Here is an 18769-nt window from a genome sequence, read left to right as displayed (position 1 = left end):
CTATCGCAACACAACCGTGCGAAACAATAATCGTTGGCCAAGCTCCGCTTCTCAAGCTGGTACCCCTTATAAAAATGACTATTGAGTAACTGTTGACAAATGATTGATGAATGATTGAATCAATGACTTTTCAACTAAATGTCAAATGTCGTTGAATCTTCTCAATGACTAGACAACGAAATTGTCATTGATTCTTTCCAATCAAAAGTACATGTTGAAAAATATATTGATGTTTTGTTGATTTTATGTTGCACGGTGGTTGAGTTTAGGACCGGCCGCGGACGTATGAAGGTGGGCGTGAAACTTATTACAGATAAGATCACGAGCACTCTTGCCATCTTAATAAGAAACCTAGACACACATGCGCATATAGTAGGTTTATTTGCCTTTTTTTTTTTGGTCGCCGGCATACATGACATTTAATTTCCGGCAAGCAACAAATACTCTTGCACACAATCAACACTACAGCACTACTTGCATCACGGACGCTCTCTACGTGTCAGCTAATGTCAAGCAAAAATTTTTTAGGCATATGCAGAACTTGCTGCTGCAAGTAATGTAATAAATTACAAAAATACAATTTTATTTTTAAATACGACTCCACATTTTACGCAACCTTGTACAGTAATGCAGAGATGTAGCAATGGTAACTGATATTCAGAAGCACATGAGGCTTGCGAAGCCCCGAACTCAAGACCAAACCCTGGCCATCCAGAGTACGTGCCCTCGATCGGGCCCTCAAGTTTGGCCTGGGGGTCCCGACGTGGGATTATATTACTAGCTACCTTCGGCAACGTGATTTCTCAAGCCTGTCCGTTTTAATTAGCTCTACCGAATGACCCGCTACATAACTCTTCATGCGGCAACAAAGCATTGCTGACTTCTTGCTTTAGTACCCGAAGCAACGCAGGTAACTGTACCCTCCTAGGACACGGTATATAGTGCGCAGAAACTGTACTGCAGCTGAATACACAAAGAAAGCTTAATTAATGAATTATTGCGGTTTTATGCGCCAAAACCCCAATATGATTGTAAGTCACTCCGTTGTGGAGAGCTCATATCCGGAAATATGACACACCTGGGGCTTTTTAACGTGCACCTAAATTGAAGTAAATGGACCTTTAGCACTTTCGCCTCCATTAAAAATGCGACCGCCGCGGCCGGGATTGAATCCGCGATCTTCGGGTCAGCAGCCGAGCACCGTAACCACTGTACCAGCGCGGCGGCCCGAAAGGCAGATTCGTTTGAGGATTGAACGGTCATAAGCAGTGTTTAAGGATAGGCACCATTTATGTACCGCCGTGGAGGCAAGCCAGTAACAAAAAATGATAAACCGTTAAACTTGAACGCGATAGCGATATCCGCACGCACGCACGCGCGCACGCGCACACACACACGAAATACGTATTGTAAAGGTAAAAGTTTGCGCCCTCTTCAACAGCACATTTATTACAACAATATTTTGTGTGTCCAATGTATACGGGTGAGTATCGCCTTGCCGATCGCTAGCCTGCCTTCGCTTCTCGGTAGAGACCCAAACCGTGCCGCAAGGAAAGCCAAAGTACGGTGCCCCATGGCTGATATCTTTATTTGCATCTACCTCAAATTTTCGCTCACGGCCAACGCTGCTTTTTCGCTCGCAACCAAAGAAGCCGCCACCGACACCGGAATTTCTGCAAAACGAGCTCTTTAACGCTATCGCGGGCATGACGTAAAGGTATCTACCTATGGATGGTGGGGGCCTCGGCACGTAATACAGCGCCTGCCGGTACGCGGTGTCGACTAAACCATTCTCTCAAAGCTCACCGCATACATCTACCAGAGAAACGTGATGTACCAGCGAACTATCATTCCTTTTCATTTTACTTTATTACTATCCCTGCTGTCGCAAACGCACGCCTTTGCTCCATGCAAAACACGTTGAAACTTGAACAACTTGAACGCTTGAACTCGAGCTTGCGTGCCATGTCTTATTGCGACTAAGAAAATAACGCCAAAAGAATAATAAATTTGTTGTGTTGCATTGCGTCAACAAACATGCAGAGTGCGAAGGTCGTTAACCAGCAAGCTTTACGTAACTTTTTTAATAATAGCAATTACCGCCTAACTTCGTGACGGGCTTCGTAGCGCTGGTGCTCTATCCGGTGTATCCATCCGCGTCGTTGTGTGACGTGCCGGTCGCGCTCGCCGCGCTAGTCTCCTCTCGCTACGGTTCGTGCTCTGTGAGTGCCGTGATTCACGGAAATTATGAACGCAGCTGTGAAGAAGCTACTTCGCGGCATGTTCAGCACTCGTGTACCTGCATGCAAGGACTACGTTCCTCTGGAGTGCCTGTTAGTGGCCGTTATACGCGTACTGGAGTTAAGCCTAGTCCCGGAACGTTTCCTGCGGAGAAATGGACGTCTCAGTTTGGATGCGAGACTGTCGCATTTTCATTTCTGCTTAGATGGAGGGACGGAAGCGATCACCTTGATGTGCGCTTACCATTGCTTGGATTTGCGGATTCTTTAAACTACAGGCCTCTGTCCTTGTTGAAGGTAAGTTAATTTTCTTTACCTGTGCACAATTATATTCGAAAGCGATGGAAAATGCGTGTTTTGTTGCATCACGGGCTACATGCGCGACATGTTTCACAAGTACGTGACTGCGTAATTTTTGCGGCATGCAGGATTACACTGTCCTAATATAAATGTAGGTTACGATTTACGTTCACTTTCGAACGTACTGACTTTTATTGGCCGCGCTTAACGGCGCTTGTTTCAAGGTATACATTATACGTTTACGTTCGAGCGCCTGTACTACGATTATGACTCTGCAAAGCTACTTTGCGCTATTTGCGCTATTTTGGAATAGTTTCGAATGGTGAGTGAGTGTTCAAAATCTTGTTTTAGGGACATAAGTGGGGCGTCTTTCTAGTGCCAAGATGTTACTTTGCCTTGACTGTTTCAACGCGCGCCTTCAAAGTGGTCGTTCTCCCGCGCGTCGCTTCAGCCTGGTTAATTGTAGCATCTTCGCCCCTTTGTAGCCGTACGATGTTATCGAGTTTTCGCCTGTTCACACCGTCCTCTGCTAGGTACGAACTTATATAACAATTTCCTTTTCTCCCGTTTTTTTTTTTTTTTTTTTTTTTGCAGGTGGGAGTCACCCTTTTTATTTTGAAACAAGTGCTACACCAAACAAATTATGGCTTTCATCTCTGATGGGGGGGGGGGGTTACTTGCAGTTTTTGCATAAATAAAGATAGATTGTCCGCATATTTGCGTTTTCTTCTTTTCCTTGGGCTCTTGAAAGAAAACGAAAGGTCACAGAACTTATAAAAGAGTTGATTTCTCCCAGTGTCTGTGTGTGTGTCATTCATTTGACTTATGTGCCCGTGTCCTGGTATTTTATTTCTCGCGCAGATTACCTTGTTTCCAGGTTTACGCGGGGTTGGAAGAATTGAAGCATTATAACAGGCGATAAAAAGCTTTTGCTATTGCAGTTATTGAAAGCGCGATCTGCCTCCGTGCAGTTGTGCCTTACCTACTGTAATTCAGCTATAGTGAAAGTAAACTGACCTGATTTAAGTTATTCTTTGCTTTTTGTGTACATGTAGCTTGCTGTTTCCCGTCCAGAGTGAGCTGGCATAGTCTGCCACAATAACACTAACTATGCTGGCCTCTTATTGCTTTTTATGCAAGCATACACCAGCAGTGCCTATCTACAGATAGCTGTGTGCTCATATAAAACCCATAAAGGGCACTTAGCAGCTGTTATTAGAGTTACGAAAAGTGTTTTATGAAGCCCAAGGAACTGCAATTTATATTGTAAACACGTGCCTCAGCAGGCATTCTTCAAGAGGTTCTATGCAAGACCTTTTGGACCATGCCTACTGTGGCATTTGCTTCAGTAGGCATTTTTCTTTCAGGGGGAGGATATATATCACACTTGCATGTCTACAAGAATTCAACAACTATTACGACATACTGTACATTTACTTTCAATAACTAGATCATCAAATTTCAATGCCGCTTGAATTGCAGCTCATAAACTATTCAATAACAGGTTCACTACTATTCAATCACTTTTGTGTCAATAACTTTTTTATAAAATATCACCGGCCAATTTTCAATGGGTGTAAATGGTGAGCTTAATGACTTTTCAATAACTTTTCAAATATCATTCAAATACTTTACAATGCGTCAACATTGACCACTAGCTTTTCAATTATTTTTCAATAGGATTTTTTGTAAGGGACTGGTGCCGCTAAGCCAGCTGAATAAGTCTTAGGGCAGTGACGCAATTTTATTTTTCCGCCAGAGTCCTCCAGTGAGTGCAGAAGATGAGGAGGACAAGCGCGCGGACGTCTACGCCCAGCCCACGTACCTTTTGTTTGCTCGATTTCTTTTCTTTTTAGTTGCGCCAATGCCGCGACACTTGCTCTTAGTCACTGTCCTGCGCCGCGTCTATCGCGTAAATTTTTATGTTGCTACAGTGTCGTTATTGAAAATTCTCTTGCGTCTTGCTCCGTAACGAAATGTGATGCGTGCAAGAATGGGGTTCCCTTGCGTCGCGTGGATTTTAGGTATCAGCGATTTGAAGGATATCGTGGATGTAAGTTTGACTTGCATGCCATGAATTAACTTATATGCAAATAAGAATCTAACAATGTTAGCACCACTGGTACTGATGCTAGATCTAAAAGAGCAAGCGTTTACCTAACAGAAAATATCTTGGCGTACCGTATTTTTCACTTCTTGCTACATTTATTCAAAGAATTTGTGAAATCATAATTTGATTATTAGCACAAGTGCTTTCTTAGCTGTCATTTTGCATCCTACATTACCTAAGTATCTGCACTGTTTTTCCGGTCTGGTCACTGCAGTATGTATTTTGTAACGCGCTCCCAAAATAAGATCTCTGCTTTATTCTTCTGTCTTCTTTATTTCTACTACTGTTTATAGATTTACACGTTGGCAAGGCGATTTTGAAAACAAATATATTATTACGCGGGCGTGCCTTGAGTATACAGCACGAAATATTCTGCTTACCGCTTAGGAAAATAGCGAAATTGAGTTTGCATTATAATATTGGAAATCATTAGGAGCCATCTTAAAGATGTTAGAAAGGGGATTCGAGAAACGTTGTTTTACAGAATACTCTGTTTTGCACATGAGCGTCCCAACTAGCTGTTCCAGGCAATTTTCCATAAGTACGGAATTTTCTATTGTTTCAACAGGTAGAAGAGAGAAGAAATAATAGAGAAGGAAAGGCAGGGAGGTTCACCAGTATGGGACAACCGGTTTGCTACACTACACATGGGGACAGGGTGGGGAAGATTAAAGATGGAGAGGAAAGAGAGAGAGAAAGATAGCACATCACACTGCACACACAGAATCAGTCGGTCACTTTTGCGTCGTACGCGACATTTCTGTCACAGCCGCTTGTCCAAGTTCGTCTCTCTTAAAAACCTCAGCAGTGCCTTCGTCGCCTTCAGCTGTGATGTCTTCTGTTGACGGCATGCAAGAACTGTTTCAACAGACATTTGTCCACTGTCTAGGCGCGCTAGAACGGACGCCAGTGACTGTCTCTGAACATTATATGCCGGACAGTCGCACAGGACGTGGTGTAGCGTCTCCTCGCAACGACAGGCATCGCAAAGAGCGTTGTCGGCCATTCCAATCCGAAAGGAATAGGACTTCGTAAATGCCACGCCTAGCCATAAGCGATAAAGCAGTGTGGCCTCTCTTCGGCGGAGTCCAGTCTCCGAAGGCTTGCACATGAGATAACGCTCGCTCTATGGTGCCTACCAAGCAGCCGAACCAACCGGACCAATCGTCAACGCCACCTGTCCTCTTTGATGCATCTCTGTTTCAACAGGTAAGTTGACAATACTTCATGCTCATAGCTATTCAGGGTGCCGTCTGTATTGTGTTTCTGTACTTATTCAATGTTATTGTTTGATACACAACCAGCTCTCTATATTACTTATATTTGTTTTCCTGTTTTAGGCTTTCTTAAATATTTTTAGCATTACTAATCGCCACGTTATGGGAGCTGTAAGTGGCAATAGCGCGACTAGCGGCGGTGTCCTGCGACGTCTTGTGGAACTATACAATACGTCTGAGACGTTTCTGTGTTGCACATGTTCTCTCGTTGAAGAAAAATTGCTAAAAAGATTGCACGTTAGTGAGTATATCAACAAAGAATCCTTTACGCCAACAGATAAGTAGAATATGAAAATTCATTGCAGATTTACGTCATCTACGTATACACCAGGGGTCTCAAACTGAGCTAATAGCCAGCGGGCCGCAGTCGCGAAATTTTGTTGCAAGGGCCGGGACAGTGAAGATGGTGGGAGAGAGTTTGAACAAAATGACGTTTGAAAGGAAGCCTTTCTCATATCTCATATATAGGTCATTTTTGAAGGGGACTTGGAGTCAGAATTCGAGAAACATCGATACCGATGTACAGAATGACTGATATCTGGACGCGGATTCTGAAATATAGAGTTTTTGTTCCACGGTTATGTTTCAGCACATGACGACCACATGTTCCTCACGAAAGGAATGCTTTAGGCCAGTCATGTCTGTGCAGCTCACGAACATACTTATATAGAAAATAAAAAAGCCGGCAGATCCCACGCATTGTGGGAATCGATGTAATGCGAAGCAGCCAGCAAAGAGCTGCATACATCGTCTTGTATGTCATTGAGGAAAATGCGTGTCAAGGTTTTCATGTTAACTCCTATTATTTATGTTCGTCACACAGTAACGTCGCGCAATACCAACTTGGGGGTCGATCAACCTAGAGAAACGGCCGCCAGGGCACCGTGAGCGTGGCACGTAAGTCATGCTGTACATGACATGCGTGTCATGACTTTTATGTTAACTCGTGTTATTTATGTTCGTCACACAGTCACGTCGCAAGAAACCAATTTTGGTGTATACCAAGCTAGCGAAACGGCCGCTAGCGCACCATGAGCGTGGCACGTAAGTCATGCTGTACATGACATGCGTGTCATGATTTTCATGTTAACTCGTGTTATTTATGTTCGTCACACGGTCACGTCGCAAGATACCAATTTTGGTGTATATCAATCTAGCGAAAAGGTCGCCAGCGCCCCATGAGCGTGGCACGTAAGTGATGCTGTACATGACATGCGTGTCATGATTTTCATGATAACTCGTGTTATTTATGTTCGTCACACGGTCACGTCGGAAGAGACCAATATTGGTGTATATCAAGCTAGCGAAACGGCCGCCAGCGCACCATGAGCGTGGCACGTAAGTCATGCTGTACATGACATGCGTGTCATGATTTTCATGATAACTCGTGTTATTTATGTTCGTCACACGGTCACGTCGCAAGATACCAATTCCGGTGCATATCAATCTAGCGAAACGGCCGCCAGCGCCCCATGAGCGTGGCACGTAAGTCATGCTGTACATGACATGCGTGTCATGATTTTCATGATAACTCGTGTTATTTATGTTCGTCACACGGTCACATCGCAAGATGCCAATTTTGGTGTATATAAAGCTAGCGAAACGGCCGCCAGCGCACCATGAGCGTGGCACGTAAGTCATGCTGTATATGACATGCGTGTCATGATTTTCATATTAACTCGTGTTATTTATGTTCGTCACACGGTCACGTCGCAAGATACCAATTTTGGTGTATATCAATCTAGCGAAACGGCCGCCAGCGCCCCATGAGCGTGGCACGTAAGTCATGCTGTACATGACATGCGTGTCATGATTTTCATGATAACTCGTGTTATTTATGTTCGTCACACGGTCACGTCGGAAGAGACCAATATTGGTGTATATCAAGCTAGCGAAACGGCCGCCAGCGCCCCATGAGCGTGGCACGTAAGTCATGCTGTACATGACATGCGTGTCATGATTTTCATGATAACTCGTGTTATGTATGTTCGTCACACGGTCACGTCGGAAGAGACCAATATTGGTGTATATCAAGCTAGCGAAACGGCCGCCAGCGCCCCATGAGCGTCGCACGTAAGTCATGCTGTACATGGCATGCGTGTCATGATTTTCATGATAACTCGTGTTATTTATGTTCGTCACACGGTCACGTCGCAATATACCAATTTCGGTGCATATCAATCTAGCGAAACGGCCGCCAGCGCCCCATGAGCGTTGCACGTAAGTCATGCTGTACATGACATGCGTGTCATGATTTTCATGATAACTCGTGTTATTTATGTTCGTCACACGGTCACATCGCAAGATGCCAATTTTGGTGTATATAAAGCTAGCGAAACGGCTGCCAGCGCAGCATGAGCGTAGCATGTAAATCATGCTGTACATGACATTCGTGTCATGATTTTCATGTTATGACTTGTCATTTATGTTCGTCATACAGTCATGTTACTCCATACCAATTTTGGTGCACATTCGATTAACCAAGCGACCAGGAGAGCACGAAGTCGTAGGCGGCTAGATAGATAGATAGATAGATAGATAGATAGATAGATAGATAGATAGATAGATAGATAGATAGATAGATAGATAGATAGATAGATAGCTAGATAGATATAGATAGATAGATAGATAGATAGATAGATAGATAGATAGATAGATAGATAGATAGATAGATAGATAGATAGATAGATAGATAGATAGATAGATAGATAGATAGATAGATAGATAGATAGATAGATAGATAGATAGATAGATAGTAGATAGATAGAATAGATAGATAGATAGATAGATAGATAGATAGATAGATAGATAGATAGATAGATAGATAGATAGATAGATAGATAGATAGATAGATAGATAGATAGATAGATAGATAGATAGATAGATAGATAGATAGATAGATAGATAGATAGATAGATAGATAGATAGATAGATAGATAGATAGATAGATAGATAGATAGATAGATAGATAGATAGATAGATAGATAGATAGATAGATAGATAGATAGATAGATAGATACGGTCAAAGTCGCAGAAGTTCGCTAAGAAATGCTTCGCATTTAAAACAAATGAGACGAAGACGGTCATGTGTGCGGGCCGGGCCGCTAGCGAAAGGTCTCAAACCCCTAGTATACACCATGCGTCCCCCCCCCCCCCCAAAAAAAGAAAGAAAAATGTCGCTACCAGCGGTGTTGCTGCTGTACACCTGTCCGGATATACGGTATTATGCAAGCTGTCTTTTACGGACAAGGTAAAAGTCCACACCGTTATTTGCTCCGTCGTGCGAAGGCTTCTTATTGAAGTTATTGTGATTATATGGCAACCTGCTAGACGGTCGGCAAGCTGTGCAAAGCAAGTACCGCTGTCAGCGAAGTGTACAAAAAGTCGTCCTGCGGAGAAGCTAAAACAAACGCCAATAAGTTGTTTTGGAAGGAAACTAATGTACTTTGAGCAAGAAGGGCAAAACATATGAGATACTAATAGACATTTCATTCAAGTGAAACAAAATAGGTCACAGTTAAGAAATTTTCAAGCAGACATTTTCGTGCATAGGCGTTTGCTGCTACATTATATGGATCTATAATAACAAATTTGAGAATGTATCGAAGTATCTTAAGATACAATTGCCAAGTATCGTATCGGATACAATTTTTGCGGCAGTATCTTGTATCTGTATCTCCAATACTTCTTGCCTGAGTATCCTGTATCGTATCGCGGTACAATTTCCAAGTATCTTTGCCCAGCCCTGGGTGAAAGTGAAACGTTATGCAGCGGCACCATGTCTCTTTCGTCATTGCCGTTTTAACGCGATTCCGGTGTTAGTGTCGGCGGCGTCGGCGGCGGCGTCTTTGGTTGTGAGCGAAAAAGCATTGTTCATGAGCGAAAATTCGAGGTAGACGCAAATAAAAATATGAGCCGGAGGACGCCCGCACTTCCGCTTTGCTTGCGGCCCGGTTTAGGTCTCCACCGAGAAGCGAAGGCAGGGCAGCGAGTGGGAAGGCGATACGAACACGGCCCGATTACGCTATCGCGTTCTACTCTTGTTGCCGCCGCCTCCGAGAGAGACGGGCGCGCGCTGTGGTCGCATGATCTCTTGGAGACGTTGCGATGGTGCGCCGCGGTTCTGTCGCCGTTTCCGGGAGATGGCGTGAGCACGCCGCGTGGATGTTTCCTACAGACACGTAGTGGGTGCATCGCTAGTTACCCATAACAAAGGGCACACACATTTGTGCGAGCATTCTCTTACACACACGTAGAGGATTCATTGATACATCTAAAAAAATGTCACGCACGTAGACGTTCCCTCACGCCACCGGGCTGTTGACACGCTTGTGATGGATTCTGTGCATTCGCAATGACTTTGACTGCAGTGACTCCTTGGCAGTGAGTGAACTCAACGCGTACGAATTCAGAGAGAACAGAGGCGCAGGGCACTCTCTACAGTTTGTTCCAACAGTGCACCAACGCAAAATACTCGCCCGTACTTTGGACCCACAAGACACTGTTGTCATAAAAGTGCTGTTGAAGTGTGTGTGTGTGTGTGTGTGTGTGTGTGTGTGTGTGTGTGTGTGTGTGTGTGTGTGTGTGTGTGTGTGTGTGTGTGTGTGTGTGTGTGTGTGTGTGTGTGTTCGTTCAAGCATGCGGCTATCGCTATCGCCTTCAAGTCTTAAATGTGAACCTTAAGGGGGTCCCCCGATTTTCATTTTACCTTGGCGATTGTTCGGGAAAACCATCTTGGGAAATTTAGCAATTACGCGTACTTTCACTCGTTAACTTCGCTTTTTTAAAGACCGAGCAAGTATTATTATTATTATTATTATTATTATTATTATTATTATTATTATTATTATTATTATTATTATTATTATTATTATTATTATTATTATTATGTACATATTATTTATGGCAGCCAGCCTTCAATAACATGTCCTACCATACTTATGAAACGCCTGAGGTGACGTTGCATAGGTAGAGTTACAGGCGGCACATTTAAAAGGATGGCCCTCAGAACAGTACGTTTCAGATTAACTTTCTTTATTTCAATGTGCAAGCCGCTGGCTTACTACTGCTTTCTTTGTATTGTTATTATTATTAGCTCCTAAATATTATTAGCTCGTTTTTTGGCAGGAGGTCCACGTATACAATCTAATTGCAACATTTTCTTCTTAATAAACATCGACAGTTTTATAGGAAGTAATAAAAACATCTGTAAATATTTTTGTCTCTTCTTCTTCTTCGTATAGGTGCAACAAATGCGGTCAGGGCGTTTTGATAGCACAGATAGCAGAACCCCAACTCGATGAATTTTTCTCGCCTTTTACACACAGCGAGCTAAGCGTTAAAGGCAAAAAAAAAAGAGAAAAATAATGAAGAAATTCTCTTTGCTGAAACAGCAGAACCTTTCTCGCCAAAGTCCTTGTCTGTTGTGACCAATGAGCACATAACCGCACGATAAACACGTGGAAGACTCGAAGCGCCGATGGCTGTCTTCGGAGCTTTGGCACGAAACGATAAAAACGCGATCACGGTGGACAGTTAATTAGGCACAAGGCTGGCACTCGACTGCCTTCTATATTATTCGCGTTATTTTCGAGATCAGTTCCTCTTCGCTTCCCATACGACCGTCGCTTGGAGTGTGGCGGGCGACTGTCTTAGTGTGTTGCTCCAGCTGTACGAGCGGTCAGTGCACCTGCTCGCCATGGCTCGGCTGTCTTGCGCAAGTGTGTTGGCGACGTTTCTATAAGGCGCTTGATTCGTCCAAATTGAACACTCCTATCGCAACTCTCGAGATCCCCGCTATTCGCGCTCCAGCGCCCGCTGAAAAAAATCGTTTCAAGTTTTAAAGAAAGCGTTATCGCGATATACTTTCCTCTGGTGTTGGAGGGAAGGGGCCGGTATACCCGAAACCCCCCGTCTTTATCCTTTTCACCAACCGCTGCTTTCGCGACGACTGATTGACATTACAATGAGAAATGTTGCATAAAGAAATACCTTTCTGCCGCAATGGGGTTTGTTCGTTGAACAAACCCAGTGGCGTATCAACTCGTTCGTGAGTAGGGGGCTGGCGTCGCTCACTCTGTCCGCCCTGTGTGTGTGTGTGTGTGTGTGTGTGTGTGTGTGTGTGTGTGTGTGCGTGTGCGTGTGCGTGTGTGTGTGTGTGTGTGTGTGTGTGTGTGTGTGTGTGTGTGTGTATTATTTGAGATGACTTGTTATTCTCATAGAGCTGATTAATTAGATGACTTGCTTTTCAAAACTGTTTGTTTTAAATCAAGGAAAAATCTGCACTAACAGATTGTGCAAGCTGGGCTGCCATATACCGCGACAACACAGCAGTGTTTAATAACATTTTGGAAATAGTACCGTGAAGTTTAAAAAACTACACTCAAATTTAACCTGATCATCTGAGCATTGCATCAGCACCCTTCCCAGTCTTAGTTTGGCGTTGTAGATACGATGAGTACGAAGAACCTGCTATGACTCTAGCACCTTAAATTCTCACTTATTAAACAAAACACGTGGCTGACAAAGCAAGGTACTTCGAAGAAGTCTTCAGGATAAGCCGAGTGCCAATTTCTTTACTGTTAGAGCCGTCTAATATAAAGTCTTTCTTAAGAAGAAGACCAAGTTCAGTCGATTAATACTTAAGGAAACTACATTGAGCTGGTTGTGTATAGTTATAAGATTATAAATGGTTACGAATATATATACTAGGGGTCGCTCCTTGCCCTCCTACTTTCCTCAGCTTGGGTGGGAGTGGACGGAAAAGCGGTGAAGTGGCCCTTTACTCTTCCCCTCCGGTTCCTCCAAGTAAATAGCCTACGTAAACTGTGTAAGATCAAACTTTCTTAGAAAAAAATGTGGGCGATTATAACGTTAAGCTGCCCCGCATTGCTTTCTTCCGTATAGGTCGTTAGCTGTTAATGATTGGCCGGAATTTTCTGGGTCAGGCTCACAGCACCTGCTCGTAAAACGACGCAACAAAACATGCTTAGTGATTCACTGCGTAATTACCACTTACACATGACTGCGTAAAAAATAGTAATAATGAACTATTTTCAATACGACGTATCGTTTGTCATTGGTTCTTCGCTATTCGTCAAAAATGTTCAATGTGCCATAAAATTGCCTCCTTGTTACGCGATGTCACAAGTCCGCGAAAACTCGCGGCATTAAACTGAAGTGTACACAATAAGCAGCACATTACTATGCTGAACAATAACTCATTTTTTTCGGAATAGCCTGACAGTGTCTCTTTCTGACTGTAATTTAAGAAGGCTGCCCGCCAATCACATTGGCAACGGCTGCTTAGCAGCGGGCGAGATGGATTTATATGTCTATAATAGATACTTTCAGTTGTAGCATAACGATGTTGAGCTGTTTTTGCACCTGTACAACTCTCTGTGAACTCATCGTTGCTGACAAAGAGGTAGAGAGAGAAATAAACATTATTAGGAACACACAATCATTTGCAGGTTGGCTGCCTTCTTAGTCCAGAAAACCGTGGACGCTGATCATCTCCCTGGTGAGGTATAGATCAAGTAACGGGGCAAACATGAAAGTTGGGCTTCTCAATATGCTCGAGTCCACTGTCTTGTTACAAGCCGCCAAGATCGTTGCAGGCTGCCGTATGATAAGCAAAGTGAAGCAGGCTAATCGGAGACTAAAGTGGGAATCTATTTTAGCTGTCTTAGCTAGGCACAACTAAAATACTGGACACTTTTGCACACTCATCAGCTCACAACAGCTTGGATATGGAGCAGTGGCGATGCTATTCGTTTTCGAAGAAAGAAACTAAATTTCCTGAAAAAGGAGAGTGTTTGATCGGGCCATAAAACGTTTATTGGTTCCCGCCCATATTTGCGTTACCGATTACGTACATTTCAGGCCAGGCAGAACAAAATAATATTATGACAGATTGCTGTAATGTTATAGAGCCCCTGCGGAGCGATAGCCTCCTCTTCAATGCTTGAACGCAAGGTGCGCAAGCATGGAATAGGTAGCCCGCACTGCAGGTTGCCTACAGTGCGTGGTTATGACACACGGAGGACAGTCGTCACAGCAGAATCGTGGCACAAATTTTATTACATAATTACGTTATTGCTGCGTTCAAGTAAAGCTTTGCCTGACTTGTTAGTTAGCCGACAATAACCACTGTCAAAAGTGGGGGGCTCCGCCCCCCAAACATTTCTCAGTGGGGGGCTGGCGCCCCCCTTGCCCCCCCCCCCCCCCCCGATAGATACGCCTATCAACAAACCCAACCGTGGGTAAACGACTTTTAAGAGACATCCCTATACATGTCGTCTTTAACGACCGCACGTGCGTACTGTATGGGCTGGGTAATAACTTTATTAAACCTTTACGCTAATATTTGCGTTTGAGGTTCCTTTGATATGAGATATAGCCTTAGAACCGATTCTTTGCGGTTCAGAAGATCATTTTCTTTTCGGGTAGTTAACCGATTGGTTGAAATCGATTTTACATCAAGCGCAGATTTCATTTCGTTCATTCGATGCGAAAAGCCATTACGATTACTGAGACTGAAAAAGAAAGAAAAGCAGTCAATATAATACGTCTCGTGGGAGAAACGACTGCCCACCGCGAACACTCGCAATCTAATTTCTATCATCACGTCTGCATTATTTTTCTGCGATGCCGAGTACTTGGAGCTTGCTCCCCTAAACCGAATGGTGGCTCTGATTACAGCGAAAGGAAACTGTACTGAAGCTAAGTTAACGAGTACAAATATATATATATATATATATATATATATATATATATATATATATATATATATATATATATATATATATATATATATATATATATATATATATATATATATATATATATATATATATATATTCCTTATCCCTGTTAATTACGCCACAGTTGAGTGGTCTCAGAACATGTTCTACTTTATTGAACTTCCATCAGACAGGCCGTCTTAATTTCGAACGCATAGAGCGTGACGTGTCCTACTTCTCTACACTTTCACTCTTCGACTGCAATTTCAGCTGTCTCGGATAGTTTCAAAGTAAGTATTTAACGGTTTAATGTTTCTGTACTTTCCATGTCACCGTTTACAGTGACAATAACTGCGTTAAGCGACACGATGTTATGATGTGTCAATGTCTTTACTGCTACACGGGCTTGATAATATCCAGGCGTTTCGCAGTATAGCAGACTGATGGCGCTCTCAAAGTGTCCACTCATCTTATACTGTTTGTACATGGCCTAGACGCATTCGTTCATACACAGCATCGAGAAGAGGCTGTATTCATTCTAGCATCTTGTGGGCCGCAATATATGAGCAGCATTGTGAAACACTGCGCTGTGACTTGAACATATGGATAAGCTGCCCTTATCAAAATCTTTATCTGATGGCGGAACCCTCTTCTCCGTTGACAGCCTGTACGGTTACGACTTAATCTATCGCGTCCCCTCGTTTCACCTGAATAGCAAATTATGAAACGCCAGTCTTCTGTATTTAGGTTGCCTTTCAGCGATTCAAGCGTGTGAAGGCCTCACAAATACACATTTGCATAAGGACATTACAGCGGGCGATAAAGAATACCTGCCAAGAACAAAGTAGGCAAGCAGGCAGGCAGGCAAAGAACTTTATTACTATCCGGAGGCGGCACTCGACCTCCCTCAGGAGGTGACACCGGTGGGCCATTCCCACGACGGGACGGGGAGGTTAAACTCCACGAAGCCACATTCGTGTTAACACTCACAGAAGGGTGCACGCAAAGAGTCCGCTCCCCACGATGCAGTCACCTCTACATCTATAGGATCTACACTGATGCATTCATTAGCGGGCTTAGAAAGGTTTGACGGACCAACGTTGCACAGACCTTCTTTCGTATATCGGAACACAAAACAGACAACACACGAACGGATCAATGCACACGACGGACACAGTGGCGCCTAGTGGGCTGTGTTATTTTGTTCTTGTGTCCGTCTCTCTTGCGCTGTAGGCTGAAATATTCACGAAACACGAACGACTTTATAAGGCTGGAAGGTTTAGCCCCAACATCGATTACGGCGGCGATGAATAAAAAACAAGCAGAATAATGAAGGATGGAAGAAGACACGTGTCCCTAACAACCTGCTGCCTCATCTGAATAACTCAAGGAATACAATATAACACCCTTGGCCTGGAACAAATCAGCAGCAATAAAGAAGCGCACTTAGGATAGTAATGCACGCAACGTGCCGCGAACGAAGTAGTGTATAGAAAGATTGAGAGCGACCCTTCGTATGTTTTTATATGTCGGCCTTCGGGCGCTTCTCGCGCCTCGTGCCTGTTACAACCGAGTGCAGACTCGATGGAGCCTTTGCGTTATAACTTCTCGCGCAGGACTCACCTTGCTGCGGCGGGTCAGGGTGCCTCATCAGTCAACTAATAGCCTCCCACATCCCGGGATTTATGGCCCGCGCCGTAAGACCTCTTCTATCCTCTGCCAAAAATCTGCTTTCCTTCGTTGTCGAGAGTATTTGCTTTCTTCAAGTTCGTAAATGGCGAGCGGGTTTCTCAAGACTGTTTCACGTTTGTTAGTTCTTGCAATCTTTTTGCTCGTTTCCGAACCTCCTCTTCACTTTTTCTTTGTTCTTTTTTTTTCTCTTTATTGTTTTAACTTCTTTGCATAATCACGCTTCTGGCGTCAATCTTTGCAGGCAACGGCGATTAGGCGCCAACCGGACACGTAAAAAGCAGGCTTTATTCTAATGATTTCCCTGAAGAAAAAAAAAACGGAAAGAAACAAATCTGGGACGCTCTTGTCTTGGATCTGCCCAACACAAGCGTTTTTTTTGTGTTTTTTTTATTATTCCGAGTGCGAGGTTTTCAACTGATTAATTTCGCTTCTAATGACCCATCCGGGAAGTGCAGTTTCTGCGAGTCAAGGTTCGTGATTAAATGCGTGCCTCACGGTGGGCTCTTTTTTATTTCTCCCTCTACATTTTCTTTTTATTGCAGCGAAAGCGGACAAAGAAGAACAGTGATTTCTCAGGATAAAAAGTACAACACTGTTGCACTAGCGCCAAGCTTTTTTATTAAGGCCAACGTTTCTCATCTTTAAAACAAGAAATAGAGGTGCGCTGAAACTTTGTGACCTTGTGTCGATGTAATAAAAGATGGAATAAAATCTGTTTGCTTTTTTTATATGTAATTTTTCCTAATAAAAGGTCTTTGCTTGTTGTTATTATTCGTGTTATTTCTATATTTCCCATTCCTCGCTGACTGTGTAATGTTCTATTTGGTTTACGATGCCGGTATTTTATGAGCATATATTCAAATTGTCGCCATTATTTTGTTTCTTGTATCTTATCTTCCTGTTTTAATGTTCACGTAGAAGGTGTCTGATGCTGTGTTTGAAAGCTCAATGACCGAGTAACATCTGTAACACTCTGTATCAATTTGTTTTGCCCATGCATTTGCTCAGCTGCGAGTGGCAGTATGCAAGATAAATAAATAAATAAATAAATAAATAAATAAATAAATAAATAAATAAATAAATATAATCGCGACGTTGCCTCCGTCTGTCGGGTATATGCAAATTCAGAGACGCGTATCGCTACAGCTTATCATTTACGAGACAAAATCTGCAGAACGGTGGGCACGTTATTATATTGCAGTGTTATTACGCGAACGTATTTGCACAAAGTGCGGGCTGGCATCAAGGCAAGCATGTGCGCCTGATTTTGGCCAGTGTGCGGTTTTTTCTATAATGCTGGTGTCAAATATTCACACGTCCAACTTGGGGAAAGCAAGCGCGTTTTTGTGACAATGTGTCGTCATATGTCATGACTTTTTTTTTATTCAGACATATTTTAGAAACTTTAAAAGGGGGAGGTGAGGGGGGAGTACATATGGTTGTTTCTGCAAAGAATGATCAAAGAAAAGAATGCTAGGAAAGAGTGACACGCTCTTCGTTATCAGTAACAAAGTCATGGATGTAGGGAGTAAAAAGTATAGACGGAAATAAAGCCTTATATAAAGCTAACAATAATGCATAAGGATATCAAGAAGACTGGCAAACGCATGGTTATAAGAAAGACGAAAAGTACACGGACATCAAGCATTATACAATGTTAAGGATGAAGCATTCAGGTTGTGATAATAATTCTTGGACGTTTAGCATCCCGAAACCACGATATGATTATGAGGGACGCCGTAGTGGAGGGCTCCGGAAATTTCGACCACCTGGAGTTCCTTAACGTGTGCCTAAATCTAAGTGCGCGGGCCTCAAGCATTTTCGCCTATATCGAAAATGCGGCCGCCGTTCGATCCCGCGACCTTCGGGTCAGCAGTCGAGCGCCATAAACACTACACCACCGTGGCGGGTACGCATACAGATTATGGATCAGTGTGAACATCTGTACATAGCCAAGGATACGTCTATAGATATCACCACGAAATGACGCACAACTTCGAGGTACAAGAATCTCGCTCAAAAACGCGCTGTCTTCCCGGATTTCATTCTGCGATGTGTTTTTAATTAGCTGTGGAATCGTTGTAGCTCTCAGCGTATCGAATTAAACCACTCTCAACCACTAAAGGCACGTTCACACTAAGCGCGGATCCGGAAAGCGGATGCGGATTATCCGCAAAAGCGGAAAACCCGCGGCCGCTTGCCCGGATCGCTCCCGAACCGATTTTCTCCGCGCGGAAAAGTTGGCCGCTTTAGCCGCAGCCAATCAGGGCCCGAGAAGCGCGCGCGCAGTATTGCGTAGTGCCGCAAGATGGTAGCACGTCCGCCGTGGATGGGTGGATTGCTCCATCACCGCGGCGGAGCAACGCGGGCAGACGGCAACGCGCGGGCAGACGGCAACGCGGTAGG

Source organism: Rhipicephalus sanguineus, chromosome 3 (assembly GCF_013339695.2).
Source record: "Rhipicephalus sanguineus isolate Rsan-2018 chromosome 3, BIME_Rsan_1.4, whole genome shotgun sequence".
Classification (NCBI taxonomy): domain Eukaryota; kingdom Metazoa; phylum Arthropoda; class Arachnida; order Ixodida; family Ixodidae; genus Rhipicephalus; species Rhipicephalus sanguineus.
Note: the sequence above shows the minus strand (reverse complement) of the source record.